The sequence below is a fragment of the Panulirus ornatus genome, chromosome 17 (assembly GCF_036320965.1).
Source record: "Panulirus ornatus isolate Po-2019 chromosome 17, ASM3632096v1, whole genome shotgun sequence".
Lineage (NCBI taxonomy): Eukaryota > Metazoa > Arthropoda > Malacostraca > Decapoda > Palinuridae > Panulirus > Panulirus ornatus.
The window spans coordinates 53,252,328-53,275,282 of NC_092240.1; positions in this window are offsets into that span (position 1 = coordinate 53,252,328).

Genomic DNA, 22,955 nt, shown 5'->3' on the forward strand with positions numbered 1-22,955 from the left:
TAAAACATGGAAAGGTCTGTGAGGCCTGATTGTGGACAGGAGCTGTGGTTTCGGGGCAAGTATAGAATGGATGATGTGAGCGGATGAGGCCTTTCTTCGACTTCTCCTGGCGCTACCTCGCTAAGATGGTAAGCGGCGATCAGGTATGATATATACATGTTACAGCTATGTTTACGTCTATCCATATGTGGCAGTTATGGGTCTATCCGCACGTTACAGCCTATACATTTATCCACTCGAAGTAGATATACATCTGTCTGCATGCTACATCCATATATTTCGCTTATTCACACAATACATTTATGCATTTATCCACACGCTGCGCCCATAGATGACATCTATCCACGCATTACACCAGCACCGATCCACAGTCTTCTATCCGCAGCCATTCAGTAGTAGGCACTATCCCATGCCACGGGCATAATGATTTCCAGTCCTTGAAATTTCAGCTTTTCCTGGTCTCGTCTGTTTTACATTCATCGTACTCTTGCTTGCCTGCTCAGACGCCATGTGTGGATGTGTTGCTTCAGTTAGTCGCGCATATATATATATATATATATATATATATATATATATATTATATATATATATGATGTGTGTGTTTCCGGTAGGAATGTGTATGGTGTCTTGCATATGAAAAATCCCAATGTTACGTCGAAATTATATATGTATTTTCTCGAAATACATATATATGTCCAGATAATGTCGCGTATAATGCCCAGACAGATTTCAGAGTATGAATTTCAAATCCTAAAATCCCCGGGCGGAGGTGAAATCCTGATATTCCTGTATCACTATCATTGTATTTCTGAAAGATGATGTATTTCAGGTCGCTACAGTACCTGATCTTTTTCCTCTCGCCCACGTCTAGAAAATGTATTCTGATGTATTTCTGTCGCTCTCGTGTGTGTGTGTGTGGGTTTTAGAGAGAAGCTGTCTGGCAAGAGGAGGAAGGAAGGAAGGGAGGAGGAGGAAGAAGAAGAGGAGAGGAGGTAAAACCTGACCAGCATTGGGGAGAGATTAGTTAGCATAGCTGTGGTGGAGTGGCTGTGTGGAGAGTGTGGTAATCTTGTTCGTCTCTTGCACGCCCACCTTCCGAATACCAACAGCCAACCAACCTCCCCGTCCATATCTCCCTCAGACTCCTTCCCCCGCGACCTATCTCTCTCTCTCTCTTCTCCTCTCTCATCTTCCTCTCTCTCTCTCTCTCTCTCTCTCTCTCTCTCTCTCTCTCTCTCTCTAGCAATTTTCACAGTACGAAGAATAAGGATTAAATCCCCGAAACCTTTTATTCTTCTGATATCATGAAAAAACAAGTTCGTAAGTTTTTTGTTTTTATCTTTAAAATCCATCGCTCAGAAGATATTTCCATCGCCTCATTGTTGGGAAATTTACCGTAAAAAAATATTAATCTTTTTACAGTATTTTCTGGTTCGCTGGGTATAGGTTTTGCTATAATTCATAGAAAAGGTTTTGTGTTTATTATTCAAAGTCCGTCATGGTATGGGGGTGGCAGAGCTGTTGATAGATTGGTTTGGCTGCTCGACCTTTGTATGGCCCAAGGTAAGGGTGTAGGAGGAATAGTGAGATGTATGTATTGTGGCCTTGACGAAAGGCAAAGGGGAGCAAAATGAGTGTTCGAACTCGACGTGTAAACCTGTGTTCAGTGTACCTGGTATGTTGGATGGGAGAGTGATGATTTTGAGAAGGTAGTGCTAGACAGTGAGTGGATCAGGTGTTTGGCTTTAAGGAACGTGTACGAGACATTCTCTGAGAAATGGAGGGTTTTGCACGTGGCATTTGTGGATCTGGAAAATGCTTATGGTATGGTCGACGTATATCCCTTTTTGCAAAGTTTTGCTTATATTTGATGTGGGAGTAAAACTGGTGAATGCAGCGAGAAGTTTTTAACAGGAAAGTTGGGTATGTGTGCGAGTAAGAAGTGAGGAAGGCGAGTGGTTCTCCTTGAAGGTGGGACTGCGTTAAGAATGCGTCCTGTCATCAAAGCTGTTTAAGATGTTCGTGGACGCGGTGTTGAAGGCAGTACATACGAAGACCACTGAGCGGGGGACGGATCTGTGGTTTGCTTAGGGTGGGATGAGAGGGCGTGGGAGGTGGACAGTTGCTGTTTGCAGATGACGCGGCTCTGGTGGCAGACTTTAGGAAGAAACTAGAGAAGCCTGTGTCAGAGTTTAGTTGAGTATGCAAAAGGAGGAAGCTAAGAGTAATTATGAAGGTAGGTGAGACAGGGTGGTTTGAATGTAAGGTCAGATGAGGAAGACCTGGAGGTGCTGGAATGGTTTAGTCATCTGGGATGAACGTGGCTACGTCAATTGGACGAAGGGGTTGAGGTCCTGTGTGCACTGAGGAGCGTATGGAAGAAGTGGTCTTCCTGTTCTACTTACGTCAAGCATTTACCAGTTATGATACATGATTATCAGACAGCTGGAGAATATGATGTGAAATACAACTGAATTTCGTCATCAACAGACCGCTGGAGTCTGGCGAGGTGTCCTTGATAGTGGAGGAGAATACAGAGAGTCATGGGTTAGTGTGGTTGGCGTAGAAAGACATTCCGATTTCTCAGAGGAGGAGGAGGAGGTTGGATCTGTCGAGTTCATAATGTAATTGTTCGACTCCTGGATTTTTACGTGGTAATGATCCATGACTGTGGTGGGAAGGTTCACATGGGAGAAGATGGGATGTCGTCTCTCGTGGCCACAGGTAAGATATGATTTGGTTTTTATATGTGATCTCTCGACGGTACGATCCCTGAGCACGAAGGTATGATCCTTCTAAACGACGGTCCGATCCCTGAGCACGACGGTACGATCCTTCTACACGACGGTATGATCTTTGAGTACGACGATACGACCTCTGGGCAAGATGGCCTGGCATTTGACCTGGCCGTCGTTGGCAAGGATCGGACTGCCGTGCTCAATGTGGTAGTACCGTCGTGCTCAAGGTCCCTACCGTCGTGCTCAATATGGTCGTACCGTCGTGCTCAATATTGTCGTACCTTCGTGCTCAAGGCGTTAGATCTGCAGTCCGTGCCTGCGCCTTCCTACCGAAGCCATATTGGTCGTGCAGGAGTTAGTGGTTTGAATAGAGATAATGGAACACGTCTTGATTCATGATGCGTAAAATGATGGCTGGATTATTTTGATTTGTCACAAAACTTTATCGTATATATATATATATATATATATATATATATATATATGTATTTTTTTTTATGGAGCAGATTTCGGTAAACAGACTCAGTCTCGTTGAATAGGAGGCTATTTCAGAATAGTGAGGTTGCAGCGCATATTGGACTTGATAAACAGAAATTGATAGGACATGCCATAATATGTATCACTATACGATATATATTATTATATATTATATAATATATATATATATATATATATATATATATATATATATATATATATATATAGATGGATAGATAGGTTGATAGGTAGATAAATAGATAGATACATAGCGGGATAAATAGATAGTTGGATGGATAGATATAGCCGTGCCTCCTCCTTCCATCACAGCTTCGGGATTCGAACTCATTCGTCTGCTTGTCCACATTATTATACGTCTTGCTCTTCCAGTGGAAGCCAGCCACTTCATCTGGCTGCTTCACCCTCGCTATGTTCTCATCCATCCCTCAAGACGCAATTCTTCTGCTTCGAAATACTTTTATTCTCAGCTTCGATAAAAGATATTTTTAGCTTCGATATATATGTTCTATTTTAGCTTCGTTATAAGTTCTTTTTTAGCTTCGATATACGTTCTTTTTTACCTTTTATATATTCTTTTTCGAGCTTCTATATATATATGCTCATTCTCAGCTTCCATATATGTTCTTTTTTGGCTTCGTTATACGTTCTGTTTTAGCTTGGACTTGTTTAAGCTTTTAGTTTGTCCAGGGTGCAGGAACACTTTCCATATATTTTCTATTTGATATATTCATATTTCTATTGTTTTCTTGGTCACCATTGGTATAGAATTACTTCATTTATCATGCAGCCCTCGTGATCCACCATACATTTGTCCTGACCATGTATCACATTACTGCTCAGAATGTGTTATATTTGCTACGAAACCGTGCTATCTACCCCCGTACTTTCTTTTGCGTAGGTAATGCCTCTCTCTGTGTTGAGGAAGTTCGTTCTTAACACCTCTCTCTCTGTGCATGAAGGCACGGTGGCTTGTCATTATGTTGTCCCGCATCTCTTCGTCGTAGTTTCCCCATGCTCGGAGAGAGCGCATCGGTGGTGACCACGACGCGCCGACGGGGGAAATTTTCCCCGTTCTCCACCGCCTGTTGTGCTCACGACGAGTTTAACATTAATGGACCGCCCGGGGTCGAGCGCATAGGTTCGAATCGTTGTGACGGCAGTCGGCCCACAGGCAACCCAGCTGTTTATCCTTCTCTGAGGGGTTGGTTGCCTTGATTGGGGCATTCAGTCGTGTGAATGTATGGGAATTGCAGTTAGTAAAAGGGAATCTGCCCATACCGGGTGATTTTAAAAGTAATTGATTAATAAAGTGATGCTTTTCAGTGCATGTAGAAATTCAACGATTGTGATCCTATATTACATGGAAAGTCCTGCCTCGTTAATTGATAGTTAAGTATTGCTTTGGGTTGATTATTCTCATTCACTGATGAGGATTATGTTAGGCCAACACAGCTGTCGTCATCAAAGGAATTTTATATATGATCTGTGGGTGGCATAGTCAATTACCGTTTTTATGGATTAATTTTTGATTATCAGTGTTGATTAATCTGTTGACCACGATTGAACGACCCCTTAAACACAACGGTATGACCTTTGAGCACGACGGTGCGACCTTTGGGTAGGTTGGCCTGGCCTTTGACCTGACCCCCGGAGGTCAGATACTCGTTATAAACAGATGATAAATGCTTCTATTAATTCTTGTATTCGTGTATTGGAAATCAGTCTAAGAGAACCAGTTGAGGATTGACTATGTGTATTGGTGTAGTGTATTAATCGAAAGGCGATTAGATTAATCATTAGATAGGTAATGCAGGCCATTGCTTGTAGTTCGTAATGCCACAAGAACCTATCGCGATGCTTCAATGCTCTTAATGAACCCCCATACAATGGTTGATTTTCAATGGGTCTGGAAGAGCCACGGGTTAGCAGTAATTATACATGAAAATGACCCAGAACAATAAGACACAAATTACAGGTTGGAATAAATTATTTCGGGTTATGCAAAACTTTATGAAAGATGTGTAAATTCTGAGGTATTTTTAAGGATGAATTTTTTTTTTTTTAGATTTTTTTTTTTTTTTTGACGAAATGTGTGTTAGAAAAACACTGCAAACATCTTAAAACACAGCGCAAATAACCACGCAACATACCAGATTTCTTTTAAAACATTCCGTGCTCTATGAGCCCCTCCCCCATTGGTGGGATTGAAGGCTCTCCTGACTCTAATTGGTCGTTTGGGGGGGACGTCCGGTAGCGGGATTGGTCGGGTGGGGTGACGTCACATCCTCAGGGGGCGGGGGAGCGGCCAATGGGAGGCCGAGCCCGAGCGGTTCCAGGTAGCGGGCTCTTAGGGGGGGGGGGAAATCCGGGGGTGGGGGGTGTTGGGGGGGGGAGAGTCCGGGAGCTTGGTGGGCCCGGGTGGTTGAGGAGGGGGGGAAGGGAAGGGGGGGGAGGGGAGGGGCAGGCCGTCCCAATTGATTCTGTTGCCGGGACTCATGATGATGATGACGACGACGACACGCGCGCGGGAAACCCAGGATGACTCCTCGCTTACACGGTGAGAGAGAGAGAGAGAGAGAGAGAGAGAGAGAGAGAGAGAGAGAGAGAGAGAGAGAGAGGAGAACTACATTAAATAGAACTCGCATTTCGGCGAGACGATTTCAAATCATTACAACCTATATTAAAACAAACACACACACATATAACACAAACACACATATAACACAAACATATATATATATATATATATATATATATATATATATATATATATATATATATATATATATATATATATATAAATTCAGTGATTCTTTTCGTGGAAATACGACATTGAAAACAGAGAATCGAGAGGGATGGATAAATTTCAGAATTGAAAATAGTTTTTTACGACATGTAGACAGAATCTTAGCACATAGTTGAGGATTAGAGATAACAGTAGAGAGAGAGAGAGAGAGAGAGAGAGAGAGAGAGAGAGAGAGAGAGAGAGAGAGAATTAAAGTGATGTTTATGATAGGCAAGTAGAAGGGGAGGTGAGGGTTGTAGATGTAGTAGATTTTTGAAGCTTATCTGTTCCATTATTGATCAGGGGGAACCCCTCTTCCCTCCTTCCTCCACACCCCATCCTCTTTCTACCCCTTTATACATTCAAGTAGAGAGGAAAAAATTTAAATAATAGACATAGCGTTCTGCCAAAATAGAAGAGAGAAAAAAAATAGAACCGGATTTTCTTTTGTTTGGTAAGTGAACGGAGATGCTGACCTCGTTAATCTGAACCTGGTGGGCGGAGTGCAACCCCCAACCCCCATCCTCGCCCCATCACCAACCCCCCCCCTCACCCATTCCTCCTCCTTCCCTTCCTCCCGGGGGTAAGCGTCCACACCAGCACGCGCGTGCAGCCACGGTGGCTCGCGCGTGCACACTACGTGCAACGTGTTCCGCGCCACGCAGCACGTGAGTCCAGACGAGGCCTGCTCAACACACACACACACAAGCACACACACAACACACACCACGTGAGATCAGGTTACCCCAGTGCCCTGTCCTCCCTCGCGCGTGCACCAGCCCCCTCACCACGTTCACCACACCACCCATCACTTACGTTACCTCCACCACGTGCACCAAACCATCAGTGGCACCACCCTAGTCGCGTGCACCACATTACCACCTATGCACGTGCACCGCCCACACCCTGTGCACTCCTGCCCACACCAGGTGTGCACCGTCCTGGCCTGTGCACTGTTCACGCCAGGTGCACCACCACCACATGTTGTTCCAGTATGTGCACTGCTGACTTCATAGGATTTTCCAATAACACTCACACACACACACACACACACACACACACACACACACACACACACACACACACATGCACCACATACCACGTGTACCACGTGCACTCGTTTTTGCACGTGCCATCAGCCTGATACCCCCATATCAGTAGGCCTTGATAACACCGCAGAGACAGTAGCATTATCAGCTGGCCAGGGCGGGGCTGCTGTCTACAGATGACGTCAGTGCTTGTATGACGTCACACTATGACGTAAGAATTCCTCCCCCCCCACTTCCCCAGCCACAACCCACCCTCCACATATGGTGGTATTCCTAGTGTGGTGTTACCGGACTCCGCCTGCTGGTAGTTGGCATCATCGGAGTTCAGTCCCAGAGAATTCTTCATTTTAATGGAATCCATCCCTTTCCCTGCTGCTGATTGCAGCGCAGCCATGGTGCGCTAAGAGACCCCTAGATAGATAGTCCATTTGGTGTTAAGTATGAACAATGTCCCACTGAAGAATTCTTTGCCGTATAGGAATCCGTCATTTCCCTGCTGCTGATCGTAACGCAGCCTAGGAGACCCGAAAGAATTTGGTTCCTTTTGGCGTGAAATGAAGACGTCCCAACCGAAGGAATCCATTACTTCCCTGCTGCTGATCGTCGCGCAGGCAGCCGGAGACCGTGGAGAAGTGGTTCGTCTTAAGCGTTAAATGAGAGTGTAAAAGTCTGGTGTAAAGAGTTTTGAAAGGTGTTTCCAGAAGTTTACGACTGGTTGACGACGTGGCGCTGTGCTGCAGGCGGTGGCACGGACGCCAATCATCGTAGATACGTAGCGAGGAATGCCAGGCCCGGACGGCCTCTCCCTCTGTGTGTGTGGTGTGGGGCGGCGCCCTTGTGACCCTCCTTCATCGGAGCGAATCGTCCTCCGTCCGCTCGCTCGCTCACACACACAACCTTCAGGAATCAAACAGATCCAAGTTGTGTGCCTTCACGGTCGACCGCCCCCTCAAGCCACCCCCAAGGAAACATCCCTTGGCTCGTCGTCTTCCTCCTCCTCCTCCTCCGTCGTCGCCGTCGGTCGTCGTCCAAACCCCGAGCCCATCCCAGCATCCCCCACACACGCCACATTGCTGGCATTCTTTTGATCGCTTGTCCTTCATGGGAGAGCGAGAGGCCAGGCAACGCCTGTCTGTCTCTGTCCTGTCTCCCGTCCTCCTATCTGTCTCTGTCCCGTCCTCCCGTCTGTCTCTGTCCTGTCCTCCTGTCTGGTACCAGGCCATTGTAGTTCCTCAAGACGGGCCTGAATATCTTATGGGAACAGAACTCCATCTTACCTGTATTATTTGAATCGAATTCAAAATTCCTCTGGGAGAGTTTTTATGTAACTAGGGGTCTGGTTCGATTCCGGGATTCCTTTTCCTAGAGCTCCAGCGCCTTCCAAGGCTGCGCTCCTTCCAGGAGTAGGGTAATGGTAGACTCCTCTGTTGCGACAAGTTCTTTCAACGAAGCACCTTTTTCCGCCATTCTGGCCACCATGAAGCCGTCTCCCGCCCTGCGTAAAGCAGTTCAGACATCCTCCTGAAGGCTACGGCGTCCCTTCTGCTTGCCGTCGTTGGAGCGGCACCGGCCTCCTGAAGTCCCTGTGGTAGCGGCGATAACTGAATTCTGAAGGATCGAGCCTTATTCCTCTCCACCCAGCCTCCGCTTTGCTCACTCCTGAAGAAGGAGTAGCACCTTCCCCTCCTGCCGTTACGTAGGAAAATCTACATCTGGTCCCTCCTCTCTCTCTCTCTCTCTCTCTCTCTCTCTCTCTCTCTCTCTCTCTCTCTCTCTCTCTCTCTCTCTCTCACCTTCTGGAACTGCTACTTGTCTGTCTCGTATCCCTCTCCTCCTCCTCCACCTCTTCCTCCTCACGAAAGACGTACGACAGCGTACCTGGAGGTGGCCCTCTCCAACGCCAGTGGACACGAAAATATCGCCAAACGTCTCACTGTTAGACAAAGAGATAGTAAATTCCCCAGATTCTTGGCTCCAAATACTTTTGCAATAGATATTTAGGACCAAATACTTTTACGTTAGATTATTTTATTGGCATCAGACACGTTCACATCAGATTCTTAATAGTAAATACTCTGTATATCAGAATTTTGACACCAAATACTTCAGTGCTCAAGTTAATGGCATCAAATTTTCTGCTCTTAGTATTTTGAGATGTTTTTGAGCTTATTATGAATCTATATCCTAATTTACATACATACTCGTAATCATCACTCACACTTACGCACATCCTCAACCTATGACTTGTGTGTGTTGAAGTGAAGCATGGACATCTACTACACTTACAAAAGTGCTATTTACGGTTTCACTTTACACGTTAATTCGTCAGGTGAGACCCATAATATTGAGCCATAACGCCCCCAGACCGAATGCTTTCATTGCTTGCGATCCCTAGACATTGCATTCACATCTCCACTGTCCTCAGACCTAACCACTCCTACATCTGTCCGTCTCTACCGCATTCTACCTCTCCTCCTCTTACCATCTACTGTGCTTCTTCATGAACAACCCGTTATCTACCATGCCCTCTACACGACCATACTTGTCCCAAAAGACATTTATTCATGTGATTAAATTTTTTTTTATGTTGAAGGTTCCAGTCACTGACATATGTCCACATTAAGGCCGGGCCTTAATGTAAATATAGAGAGAGGATAATGAAAGGGGGAATAAAGAGGAGAGAATAGAAAGAATATACGAATTTTGAAGGAAGTGAAAACCCGTTTTTCTGATGACTTCCTCTCGCCACATAACCTCTTCACATCACCAACTGAAAAGAACGTTTCGTCCCTTAAATCTTTAACTTTTCTACTCTCATCCTTCTCATTTGTTTTAGTACCTTTTGCAGCCAACTCTCAACCTCCATATTCCTACAATATGATCAGAGAAAGCCCTACCCAACCCTATCGTAGACCGCACATCATGCATACGACCTATGCTTTTTTCTAAACCAGTCACGAGCTAAGATATTGTCTTAATAGATCTTCCCTGTGTCTAGATTGCGTCGCTTACTACGAATCCACTGGTCTTGGTTCGATCCCCCAGAGGGGCAAAGTGGATCACGTCTCCCCCAGCCGTTCATCCATCATTTTGTTGGTTAGACAGATTGGGTACCAACTTTGGGTCAGGGGGTAAAGCACCGCTGACAGCTTGTTATTCGGTTCGAGTTTCTTTAAAGGTGTCCGTGTTTGATGAGCCTACCAGGGGTGTCCATGTCTGGGGACATGGCCCTCACTGACAGGCCTAATGAGTCTTACCATACAGGGTGATGATTTGCCTTTTACTCTTGAGTGACAGATATTATAATTACCTGTATATCAGGTACACAGGATCAGATACTAGTGTCTGTGGGTACACCAAGTGGCTGGAGGAGGAGGAGGAGGGACTACGGAGCAAGAGAACGAGTAAACTGCATGGCTCTCGAGCTGAGATGGTATCAGTGCGCAATGATAGCGACCTGTGGTGATGACGGCAGCTAGTTACGATAGCAGGCAACGCTCGTAATCGCTTTCGGGTGTGTGTGATCGACTGTTTGTGTCCGACGGAGAGAGAGAGAGAGAGAGAGGAGAGAGAGAGAGAGAGAGAGAGAGAGAGAGAGAGAGAGAGAGAGAGTTTTACACTTGTGTTGCTCCGCCGTCTGTTAAACTTGTATGTATGTGTACCATGTCTTTACTCCTACGAGCACACACACCACACACACAAAACACACACACACACACACACACACACACACACACACACACACACACACACACACACACATCTATGTGCAAGAAAGACTTGGGAGTCGACATTGTCTCTAATCTGTCGCCAGAGTTCCACATTAAGGGAACAGTTAAGGAGACAGACTGTCTGCTGGCAAATATTAGGAGCGCATTCAAGTTCATAGATAAGGAAATATTGAGCCCGCTGTTCGCATCCTTCTTAGAGCCGTAAACAAATTATGCTTCTCAAGTTTGGTCATCGCACCTAAAGAAGCACAGAGAGCTAATAGAGAAGGTCCAGAGGAGGGCAAGAAAGATGGTACCGGAATTAAGAGGTCTGAGTTATAGGGAAAGGTTAGAAGCCAAAGATTTGCTCGCCTTGAAAGAGAGAAGAGTTGGGGGTAATGTGATCACAGCCTTTAGATTTTTTTTTTCAAATAAATTGATAACATAGAAAGTAGAACAGTTCATTGGGTGATGTTGGGATAGAACAACCAGAGGAAATTACATTGAGTTAAGCGAGAAATTCGTTGGAAAATGATGCGAGGAAGCATTTTATGTAAGATAAGAATGGTGCATGATGTAAAATGATAAATGAGTGCAGGATAAATCTCGACCGTATGTAATACATTTTAATGATGCCTGATTGTAGGGAATGTTCAAGAGATGGGACCCCTTGGGCGTAAACCTCCCTCCCCATACAATACACATAGTTATTCAAGATCAGTAATTTCACACCAGCGTTAGCCAAGTGCCTATTTATCGACCAGCCCCGAGCGGAAGGATGAACAGCTGGGTTGGCTGTGGGGCCGACTGCCGCGCCCGGGATAGCGAACCCGGGCGGGCCTGTGCGTGATTAAATGTCAGCAACGCTAACCGTCACACGACAGAAGCCAGTAATGGTGGGGGATGTGTCTTTATGTTTGTGCATATTTTAATTACAGTTAATTCGTGGAATTGATAAGTTCTAGAACGGAGGTTGTGGTTGACTGGGGGGGTGAAGATTATGTGTAGAATGAGTGAATTTGAATTAGACATAGATTTTATTTTTCTAGTTCATTTCTTATAGAAAGTCCAGAGGTGTATAGCAAGATAATGTATGTCACCCATAGGAAAGGAGAGATTTGGATGGGTAACTTATTCATATTTATACACACACATACACACACACACACACACTATATATATATATATATATATATATATATATATATATATATAATATATATATATTTACAATAGGACAGAAATGATATTTGCTATGATCTGACGACAGAGATGGTAATGTCAACGTTTTGCTCAACCGTTTTCGTTAGAACGACCATGGAAATCTGGGATGCGGGTGGCTTACTCAAACACAGATCTCATCACCAACTCACTGGCGTTAATGATACTGGCTTTTTTTTTTTTTTTTTTTTTTAGTTTTACTGAAGTATCACCACTTGAGAATACTGTAACCAAACCACTGAAGAAGACACCTCCCCCCCCCCCCAATACATAAGTAAAGCGGCATATTGATCACACTGGAAAAGATCACTGAAGAAAACCCACCGAGGTAACGATTTAGTCCCCTTTGGAAAAATGCATCAAACCCACCTGCATAAAAACATCTTGTAAAAGAAAAAAGGCAAGAACATCAAAAACACTGGTTGAAAATCAAGACAAAGCCAGAATGTAAACAAGTAGATTAATAGATAAATGGCAGATAGGTAGACAAAGTCTACTTCAATCTGGACTCGGCACAGAAAAGTAGAGATAGTAGAATACTTCAACAGATTAGTGGGAACAGAGACAACGGAACATGTATACTCCAAGGTGGAAACAAAGACACCTCCACGAAAACACTCCAGGAGTTATAACATACCACTACGGCAAACCTAACCCAACAAAGCCACTACACCAAGCCAGCACAACAGAGCCACTACACCAAGCCAGCACAACGAGCCACTACACCAAGCCAGCACAACGGAGCCACTACACCAAGCCAGCACAACAGAGCCACTACACCAAGCCAGCACAACAGAGCCACTACACCAAGCCAGCACAACGAGCCACTACACCAAGCCAGCACAACAGAGCCACTACACCAAGCCAGCACAACAGAGCCACTACACCAAGCCAGGATAACGAAGCCAGCACAGCAGCCCAGCTAGACTAAGCCAATGGCATGAATAAAGACCGGGGAATGTCGGGGGGAGGGGGGGGGGGTACAGAGCCAGGACAACAGTGCCATCTGAACAAAGCGCCTCGGTTACAAGACTGCGGAGTACAAGCGGCAATAATGGAATGTACTCTCAGACATCCGCCGAAGACGACGGCGCTCGAGGTAGAACAAGGAAAGGTTTCTAGGGCCCGCTGTGGGGTGAGTGGGCAGCTGATGATGGTGGTCGCTGGTCGGGTCGGTCGCTGGGTTTGCGACTGGGTGCCGGGCTGTTGATGATGGGGGGGGGGGTTGGTGACGAGGGACGTGGAAGGGGGGGGAGTGCGCCCACCCCCATTGTCCAGACTTTCTCGTACCTTGTCTGTTTCTGAAGAGAGAGAGAGAGAGAGAGAGAGAGAGAGAGAGAGAGAGAGAGAGAGAGAGAGAGAGAGAGAGAGAATAAAGCCACCAAGTGTCGAAAGTCCAGCATAATATTTGTGCCCAATATTCTCTCGGTAGATTTTTGTGCCAGAAAGATATTATTATTATTATTATTATTATTATTATTATTATTATTATTATTATTATCATTATCAATATTATCATTTTATTATTATTGTTAATAGTATTATTATTATCATTATTATCATTATTATTATAATTATTATCATTATTATTATAATTATCATTTTTATTATTGTTGTTATTATTTTGATCAACGTAACTGGGTTTTCTAATCGCATCATTTGATTTTGTTGATATTGATACACTGTTCAATATTTATCAGTACCGTAAGAACTTCAGACATGATGATGCCTCATTATACATAATTATTCATTAGCTGTAGATGGTGTGAGAGAGAGAGAGAGAGAGAGAGAGAGAAAAAATAGTTTCTTGTAACATCTGACCTTAACGTAAGTGTCGCCAAGTGTGCTGTCAGCTACATCCTGAACTCGGGGATACTTTCAGCTATGTTCTGAAACTTGCACCAAGTACTTTCAGGGATGTTCTGAACTCTCGGAATACTTTCAGTCGTACTCCAAACTCCCTGAACAAGAACCAGGTTTTCTGTGAGCAGTCAGACGCCTCTCTCTCTCTCTCTCTCTCTCTCTCTCTCTCTCTCTCTCTCTCTCTCTCTCTCTCACACACACACACACAGTTCAGCTGAGCCAGGTCTCGACAACAACCGGGGAGAGGAGGGGGGGGGGGGGGGGGGCCCCCCCAAAGGACCTGATCCAGGCCTTCTTCTTCTAGAGCACCCAGACCTGGTCTTGACGCCTTCTAGAGCACCCAGACTGGTCTTGACGCCTTCTAGAGCACCCAGATCTGGTTTTGACGCCTTCTAGAGCACCCAGACCTGGTCTTGACGCCTTCTAGAGCATCCAGATCTGGTCTTGACGCCTTCTAGAGCACCCAGACCTAGTCTTGACGCCTTCTAGAGCACCCAGACCTGGTTTTGACGCTTTCTAGAGCACCCAGACCTGGTCTTGACACCTTCTAGAGCACCCAGACCTGGTCTTGACACCTTCTAGAGCACCCAGACCTGGTCTTGACGCCGCCTTGGGCACCCAGACCTGGTCTTGACACCTTCTAGAGCACCCAGATCTGGTCTTGACGCCTTCTTGGGCACCCAGGCCTGATCTTGGCGCCTTCTAGAGCACCCAGGCCTGGCATTGACGCCTTCTAGAGCACCCAGGAATAGTCCTGGGTCCTTCTAGAGCACCCAGCGCCTGGTCTTAGCGCCTTCTAGAGCGCCAAGCTCCTCTTGTTACAACAGTGACTCCAGGCGATTATGGAGTGAGTGGAGAGCTTGTCTCTATAGTCCAGAAAGAAGTTTACGGAGAGAGAGAGAGAGAGAGAGAGAGAGAGGAGAGAGAGAGAGAGAGAGAAGAGAGAATCTCCCAGACAGACGCTGATTAAAACACATTCCTTAAGAGATTGGGGGTGGGGGGAGAAGGACCAGGGGTGGGGGGGAATATGCCATTGATTACCGCGTAGGAGAAATAATTTGTTGATGCAAGATTGATATGTGGACGCTCTCGGTGTGGGGGGGGGGGGGGGGGGGAAATATGGCTCTTCCAACACCACCCCCTCCCTCCGTCCTTCCTTCCTCTCTCTCTCTCTCTCTCTCTCTCTCTCTCTCTCTCTCTCTCTCTCTCTCTCTCTCTCTCCTCGCCAGACCCTGTATCTCTTTTTTTTTATTTTCTTTCAATTTTAGCGATGGTGGAAGAAATATTGGAGAAGAGTCGCCGCCTCTGTTCTCTCTCTCTCTCTCTCTCTCTCTCTCTCTCTCTCTCTCTCTCTCTCTCTCTCTCTCTCTCTCTCTCTCTCATATCCAAGATAAAGATCTGGACAAATTTCCCCCCCCAACACCCCCTCCTTCTCCTCCTCCTCCTCCGAGAGCCTCCTCCTCTTACCCCCGATCTTCCCCTCCCCCCCACCACCCTCCCACCCACTTCTCCTCTCCAGCTCTCCTCCTCCTCCTCCTCTTCCTTCTTCCTCCTCCTCCTCTTCCTCCTCCTTCAGCGCGCGCCCCCCTCTCCCCCCCCAGAGACGCCTTTCATCATTAGGCGAGTTCTTCTCAAGGCCCCCCAGCTCGTGTTCTTTAAGAATACTTGCCACGTTTCTCCAGACATTAGAATAATATTTCCTATACCCCGTTTTTTTTTTTCTTTTTTTGTATAAGAAGGCTGCGTCCACGACGACCCATACCTGCACGACACGACGCGCCCCCGCCCCCCCAGACGCGTCATTTAACGACCATAGATAACGCCAGTAATACCCGACCTCTGGGTCTATGTGAATCTATATATATATATACATATATAGTCACTGTGGGTCAGAAATAATCAGGCGTTTTTCGACATTTAAATGCCAGGAGACGAAGGAGGGAGGGGAGGGGTGGGGAGTTATTTATAGAGGGGGGGAGGGTTGGTGGTGGGGGGGGTTCATTCCTCCGCCCTGGATGCCTCCGGCAAGAATTTTTCTAAGAAGGTGTTGAGACCCTGGCGAACAAAGCCCCGTGTCGCCCGGGGGCGCCCCCCAGCCTCGTCTTGGGTCGAATTTTGACGAGACGATGGTTCCAGCAGGAGGAGCGCCCCCCCCCCCCCCACACACACACACACACCCACACACACCCAGTGACTCCCTCCCTCCCTCACCCCCCCACACTGGCTTCCAGCATCATCCCCCTCCTCCCACAATGCCACCTTCATGGCTTACAAGCTCTTGCCTCTGCTTCTTGATATATATATATATATATATATATATATATATATATATATATATATATATATAATATATATATATATATATATATATATATATATATATCCGCCTGGATGGGCCTAAGCCATTTTCCAAACCCACTCTCTTGGAGTTTTTTTTTTTTTTTGGATAAAGCAGATGGTTTTAAGTTCATTACTAACTGGGTTTACCTCAACTCTCTCTCTCTCTCTCTCTCTCCTCTCTCTCTCTCTCTCTCTCTCTCTCTCTCTCTCTCTCCCAGAGGCGGGCGTCCAGGTCTGAGTGACAAAACATGAAACTCTAAGAAATACTCTGGACGGCTTCCAGACCCAAGGGGGCTCCTTTACTCTCTCCACCCCCCCCCCCCCCCGCCCGCCTCACTCCCTCCCTCTCTCTCCCTCCCTCTCTCCTGCGGACGTGCGCATGTAGATTTGTACGCGCGCACGCGCCTCTCCCTACCCCCATCCCAGCCCCGACCCCCCAACCCGCCCCGCGCGTTGCTACCTGTGTGTTCGTCTGTGCGTCTAGACCCGCCACGTGCCCGAGCCGGGGGCCACCCCAACTCCTCACCTACCTCCTCCTCCTCCTCCTCCTCCTCCTCCTCCTCCCCCCCCCGGACGCACTTCCAGCCCACGTGAGTGTCTTGGAGAGTCTTTCTTCGTCTGGCGGCGTCTGGAAGCCACCGACGTTACCTGGAGGACCTGTGCGTCGGTACCTGGAGGACCTGACTGTCGTTACCTGGAGGACGTGACTGACGTTACCTGGAGGACGTGACTGACGTTACCTGGAGGACGTGACTGACGTTACCTGGAGGACCTGACTGTCGTTACCTGGAGGACCTGACTGTCGTTACCTGGAGGACCTAACTGTCGTTACCTGGAGGACCTGTGCGGCGGTACCTGGAGGACCTGACTGTCGTTACCTGGAGGACCTGACTGTCGTTACCTGAAGGACCTGTGCGGCGGTATCTGGAGGACCTGACTGTCGTTACCTGGAGGACCTAACTGTCGTTACCTGGAGGACCTGTGCGGCGGTATCTGGAGGACCTGACTGTCGTTACCTGGAGGACCTGACTGACGTTACCTGGAGGACCTGACTGACGTTACCTGGAGGACCTGATTGTCGTTACCTGGAGGACCTGATTGTCGTTACCTGGAGGACCTGGCTAACACCGTACTCATATTACCACACATTACACCACACTTAACACCACACTGACACTCCACCACACTCGCACTACTCCACATCTCGCACTACACTACACCACACTTCACACTCGCATTACACCACACTTGACACCACACTCACACTAGCCACAGTTACGCTGTCCTATATTTACTACGTTCTTACGTTACTCACGCTCATTACCACACTCACGCTAATTACCAGCCTCACACTAATTACCAAACTTATGCTCATTACCACACTCACGCTAATTACCTGCCTCATGCTCCTAATCACCACGCACACACACACGCTCCTCATTATCCACACTCACGCTCCTCATTGCCACACTCACGCTCATTATCACCACCGCTACCACAGTGGTAATTGCCCGCAGCGAGTGCCCTGGATGGGTGGGGGGAGGGGGGGAAGGGGGTATGTGGGGGAGGCTCCCTCCTTCCCCGAAGGACATATTGATCACCTGTAATTACACCAGCTTAACTGTTAATGACTGTTTATGTTGAGACGCCAAGTTGTATTACCGGCTCGCTGGTGGTGGTGATGAGGGAGGGGGGTAGTGAGTGGTGTAGTTGTGATGGTGTTGGTGGTGGGGGATGGTGATCGTGGTGGGGATGACGGGGATGGTTGTGGTGGTGGTGGGTGGTGGTGGTGATGTTAGTGGGGATTGGTGGTGAAGGTGTTAAGTGGTGTTGGTGGTGGGGATGGTTGTGGAAGGGGTGGTTAATGTGGAGGGTGCGGTGGTGGAGTTTTCGATACTGTGTGTGTGTGTTGGGGGGCGGGAAGGTGTGGTGGTGTGAGGGGGAGGAACTTGTTGGTGACGCTTTGTGTTGGAGACGTTGTTTGGTAGTGTTGTCTGAGGAAGGTGGTGTTGGCGATGCTCTCTGTGAGGGAGATAGTGTTAAAAAGATTTTTGACCGTTAGACAGACAGACAGACAGACACACAGACAAACAAACAGACACGACAAGAACCCTAGGACCTGCAGGAAGATAAGAATAACAGACGGATAGACAGACACAGCAGAGAGAGAGAGAGAGAGAGAGAGAGAGAGAGAGAGAGAGAGAGAGAGAGAGAGAGAGAGAGTCAGGATGGAAAAGGGGCAGCGGTGAAGACGAGGTACGAGGTTTGTCTGAGGCCATATGTGTGTGTGTGTGTGTGTGTGTGTGTTGAAAAGTTGGGAGTCTGTATAATTCCCCCCCCCCCCCCACCCCCCCTGGTCCCTGGGTAATTGTCCATTCTGTGTGTGAGTTTGCCCTGCCCCTCTCCCTCCCCGCCATGGCTTGACACCACATCGCAGATTCTTTCCTCCCGTCCTCACAGATTTGTCCTTGTTGTGTTTGTTACTTGTTGCAGAGTCCGTGTCGTTGAGGTGTTCTCTGTTCTTGTTGGGGTTAACATGTTACTTGCTGTAGTGTTCTTGTTGTTGAGGTACAGGTGTTCTTTGTTCTTGTTGGGGTTAAGATGTTGCTTGCTGTAGTGTTCTTGTGGTAGTTTTTCCTTTTTGTTATACTTGTTCTTCTGGTAAAGGTGTTACTTGTTCGCATTTTCCTTGTTATACAGGTTGCGGTGTTCCTTGTTGTGCTGTTCATAATTGTTCAGGTAGAAGTGCTATTTGTTATCAGGTAGATGTGCTGCTTGTTTTACTGTTCCATGTCGTTCCGCTGCTTGCTGGAGTGTTCTTATTTAAAGATGCGTAGTACTTGATCTGAACGGGAATTATAGATGATCCATAGGAGATGAGACTGGCATAAAACCGACGCTGATTCATCTGATGATTTGGTGTGATTTCCGTCATCAGGTGCGAGGAGCCGAGATGTTCAGCCTGGAGTGAGCCATAGGGTGGATAAGGGGGCGATGGTCGTGGGCGCACTGAGGAAACGTTTGGAAAACGGAGATTAGTGATGTGTTCGAGGGCAGGGATGGGGGGAATCATCTACAGTGAACAACACGTTAGGAATGAGGCAGTCTGGTGGGTTCGATTTTTAGTGAGCTGCATCCTAAAGATTTACATTATATCAATGTTAATTTTCATTTGGTGGTTTACAGTAGATTTCGTAATTTGCAGTCAAACCTCGTAATGTTTCTTCTTCCTTCAGCTTTTTAAGTTTTCTTTATAAAGCTTATTTTTCTCATGGTTGAGACTATAGATACCTTAGCCATTAGGTGAATGTTTATTGTAACAAAGGCTCCACTGAGCAAGGTCATGTGAGACTAGAAAAGAAAAAATGTAGTTCCACAATCACACTCGCTGACTCCATGGTGATGAGACTACATATAATATGAGACTCGCAACTCACCAATGTCTGTCTTTCCTATGCATCAGTGACAGATTCACTGTTGTCACTGTAACACACAGTGGCAATACCACTATTTCTAAATCACCTTTTTTCCTCATCATTTTTTTTTTCTCCTTTTTAAAAGTCATTATCAACGGCTTACTGAGTGTTTGTTATGAGGCAGTGGTAATTAAACTGTGAGTGTCACATAGTCTCACTAGGCAGCTTATCCTCATGTAGTGTTATGAACGACATAAAGGCTATGATTCGCTGTAACTATGGTTATTATGGGACTTCAGCGTTATTATCATAGCACTATGCTACCAAACGCAGCCGATGTTAAATAGATCCTCGCCACGCAACACGATAGTTAAATGACCGAGGTTATAAGCCGACTAGATAAATCCTAATATAGATCACACTACATCTACTACTATTACGACGACTACTACAACAACAGGTACTACTACTGCTATTACTTCTACTATTACTGCTGCTACTTAACATTCATTTGACTTGCCTCTAGGCTCGAACTGTGTGTTGATTACATTTATGAACAGGAAGTCATTAGAGTAAGTGGGATTCTCACAGTGATAAAAGATTACATTGATACAGAACACAATGTAACCCAATCCAGCTCGAAGTAATTACCTAATTTGGCCTAATTAACTAGCTCAACTGGTCGCCTCTCTGTGTTCAAGACCGTCGTACAAAACCGTTTGGAATTGACGTGGGGGCGAGGGGGAGGGCTGTTGTTTAGGAGGTACACGTCCTGACCACCGTCGCGAGGTAACTCTGTACACATTCCCCCTGTGCAAGTGATTGCAGTTGCTCTAGGAACTGCCCAGCCCCTCACAGTCGACTACGAACACGGCGCAATCAACACGGTAGTAACGTTAAGTCTTGCACAGCACGACTTAGTCGCAATTCCTCCAATATCCTGACCAAAGCAAGCATTCATTTCAAGATTACAGAAATTACCATTATTTGAGAATGATAATGTTGTAAGTTCAATAGCAGGAATACATAGATAAAACGGAAATGAAACACGATCAGTTCCCAAGTGCGCTTTCATGTAATGATCACACACTCACTTGTGATCTCTTCCAATATATATATATATATATATATATATATATATATATATATATATATATATATATATATATATATATATGTGTGTGTGTGTGTGTTTGTGTAATGAGGATGCCATGATTTGCCCTTCTCTAGGCTTGTCAGCGGGCAAGCGACCTGGGCAGCGAAGCAGCCAATCGAAAGCACCGGATGTTACCAGAGACACAGGAGGGGAGGGGTATGTGACGAGTGATATGGTGTTGGGGAAGAGAGACATGAGCGTTCCCATGCTGCTGCTATCGTCGAACCACACACTCCTTTCCTTCGACCTCTTCGAAGAAAACCCTGAGCATCAGTAATGGCCATCAGTTTGGAAGTACAGACTTTCGTTTTTTGTGTGTGTGTTGAATGAGGCGAAGAACAAATGAGTCGGAGAAAGCTGATGGACATGTGTCCCAACGCCCATGTGGCCAGAGCACTGCATGTTGCAGGTGTGCTTGTGGAAGTCGGAAATCGTGTGGATGTCCCGAGAATGCGGATGCAATGTCACGTACATACGCTACAAATTTCTCTCTCTCTCTCTCTCTCTCTCTCTCTCTCTCTCTCTCTCTCTCTCTCTCTCTCTCTCTCTCTCTCTCTCTCTCTCAACGAGCAGGACTCTGTCTTGGGAAGGACACAATGTGGCAGTCTTGAAGGAAGTGGTTGTGGCCGCTTACGTCAACGTGTGTGAATGTCCGGATACGTATTCGCTTTTGGACACGTACTTGGACATGTGTTTAGGTATGGACACGTGTTCAGCCGTAGAGGTTTGAATATGTGTTCGAATCGTGTGTTCAGACGTAGAGGTTTGAACATGTTCGATTCGTGTGGGGATATGGACAGGCATCTGGACCTTTGTAATTTGGACACGTATTTGGACATGTGTTTAGACGTATAGATATGGACACGTAATCTCAGGCATGTACGGAGGTAGGGACATGTATATAGACGTACATACGTTGAAGACTTGTATTCAGACGTGTCGACACGTATTTTGGACATGTGTGGATATGTAGACACGTGTTCAAGCGTGCGGACGTCTCTTTGGACATACGGACACGCGGGTAGAGTATCCGTGCCCCAGCCCTCAGAGGTGATGCTCGAGATTATCGGGATTGATCCCTCGAACCTTCTTGAGACGTGACCCTCGAAGGAGTTGGAGACGTCTCAAGTTCTGTATCAAAGTTAAGGAAGAAAATGTTATATATGTGTGTGGTGGGAGGGGGAAGATTTTCTGTCGAGTGTACGAGACGGAGATCAAAGATATATGGTGTATCCTTAGGAGCTGTCATCCTCGAGTTGAGTGTGTGTGTGTGTGTGTTGTGTGTGTGTGTGTGTGTGTGTTCAGTTTCTACTGCCAGACATCTTTTCACGCCGTTATGTACGGTCAGTATTTAGAATGCCATCACGTAACTTATCTCACTCAAATGTCTGCCATTCTTATACTGTCAGTAATACTTCCTCACGTCTTCTTTAACGAGCTAACTGCCTGATTTCTTGTAATGGTTCCTGGTTGTTTCTTTCTGTCGATTTCCTGACGAACTGTTGGCTGTCCACATCGTCAAGACTGGTTTCGGAAACTTAAAGGGCTGTGATCAAGTCACCCCTAACTCTTCTCTCTTCCCTAGTGGGACAGTCCATAATGACCTCCCATTACCTAGTTCCAAAGGTCGTACTGTCGTTTTATGAGGTCGTACCGTCGTGTTATGAGGTCTTACCGTCGTGTCCAGTGGTCGCACCGCTGACTCCAGATGCCGTACCGTCGAGCCCGGAGGCCGTACGGTCGCCCTGGAAGAGCTCAATGTAGCTTCAAGTAGTGAACCACATTCCCATTAAGGGGGGAGGGGGGCGTGGGGGGAAAGAGAGGGGGGGGGGGGCTGGGCAATGGCGGCCGCCACGGCGCTGGCTGACTCTGCCTCCAAAGCCTTACTTCAATTTAAATAATTGCGGGAGGAAGTTTTAATGAAAACCGAGCTTAATTCCTCTCGTTGTAGTCGAATGCCCCTCTCTCTCTCTCTCTCTCTTCTCTCTCTCTCTCTCTCTCTCTCTCTCTCTCTCTCCCCGACGACGACTTGGCGTATATACTTGAGGGAGTTCCGTAATGATCATCCCAGAAGGGGTGGAGGGGGTGAGTGAGTGAGAGGGAGGGGTTAAGGAAATATATATCAGCATAGCCACGAGTTACCCAAGTTGGCCCTGAGTCAATTAAAGAAAATGGAACT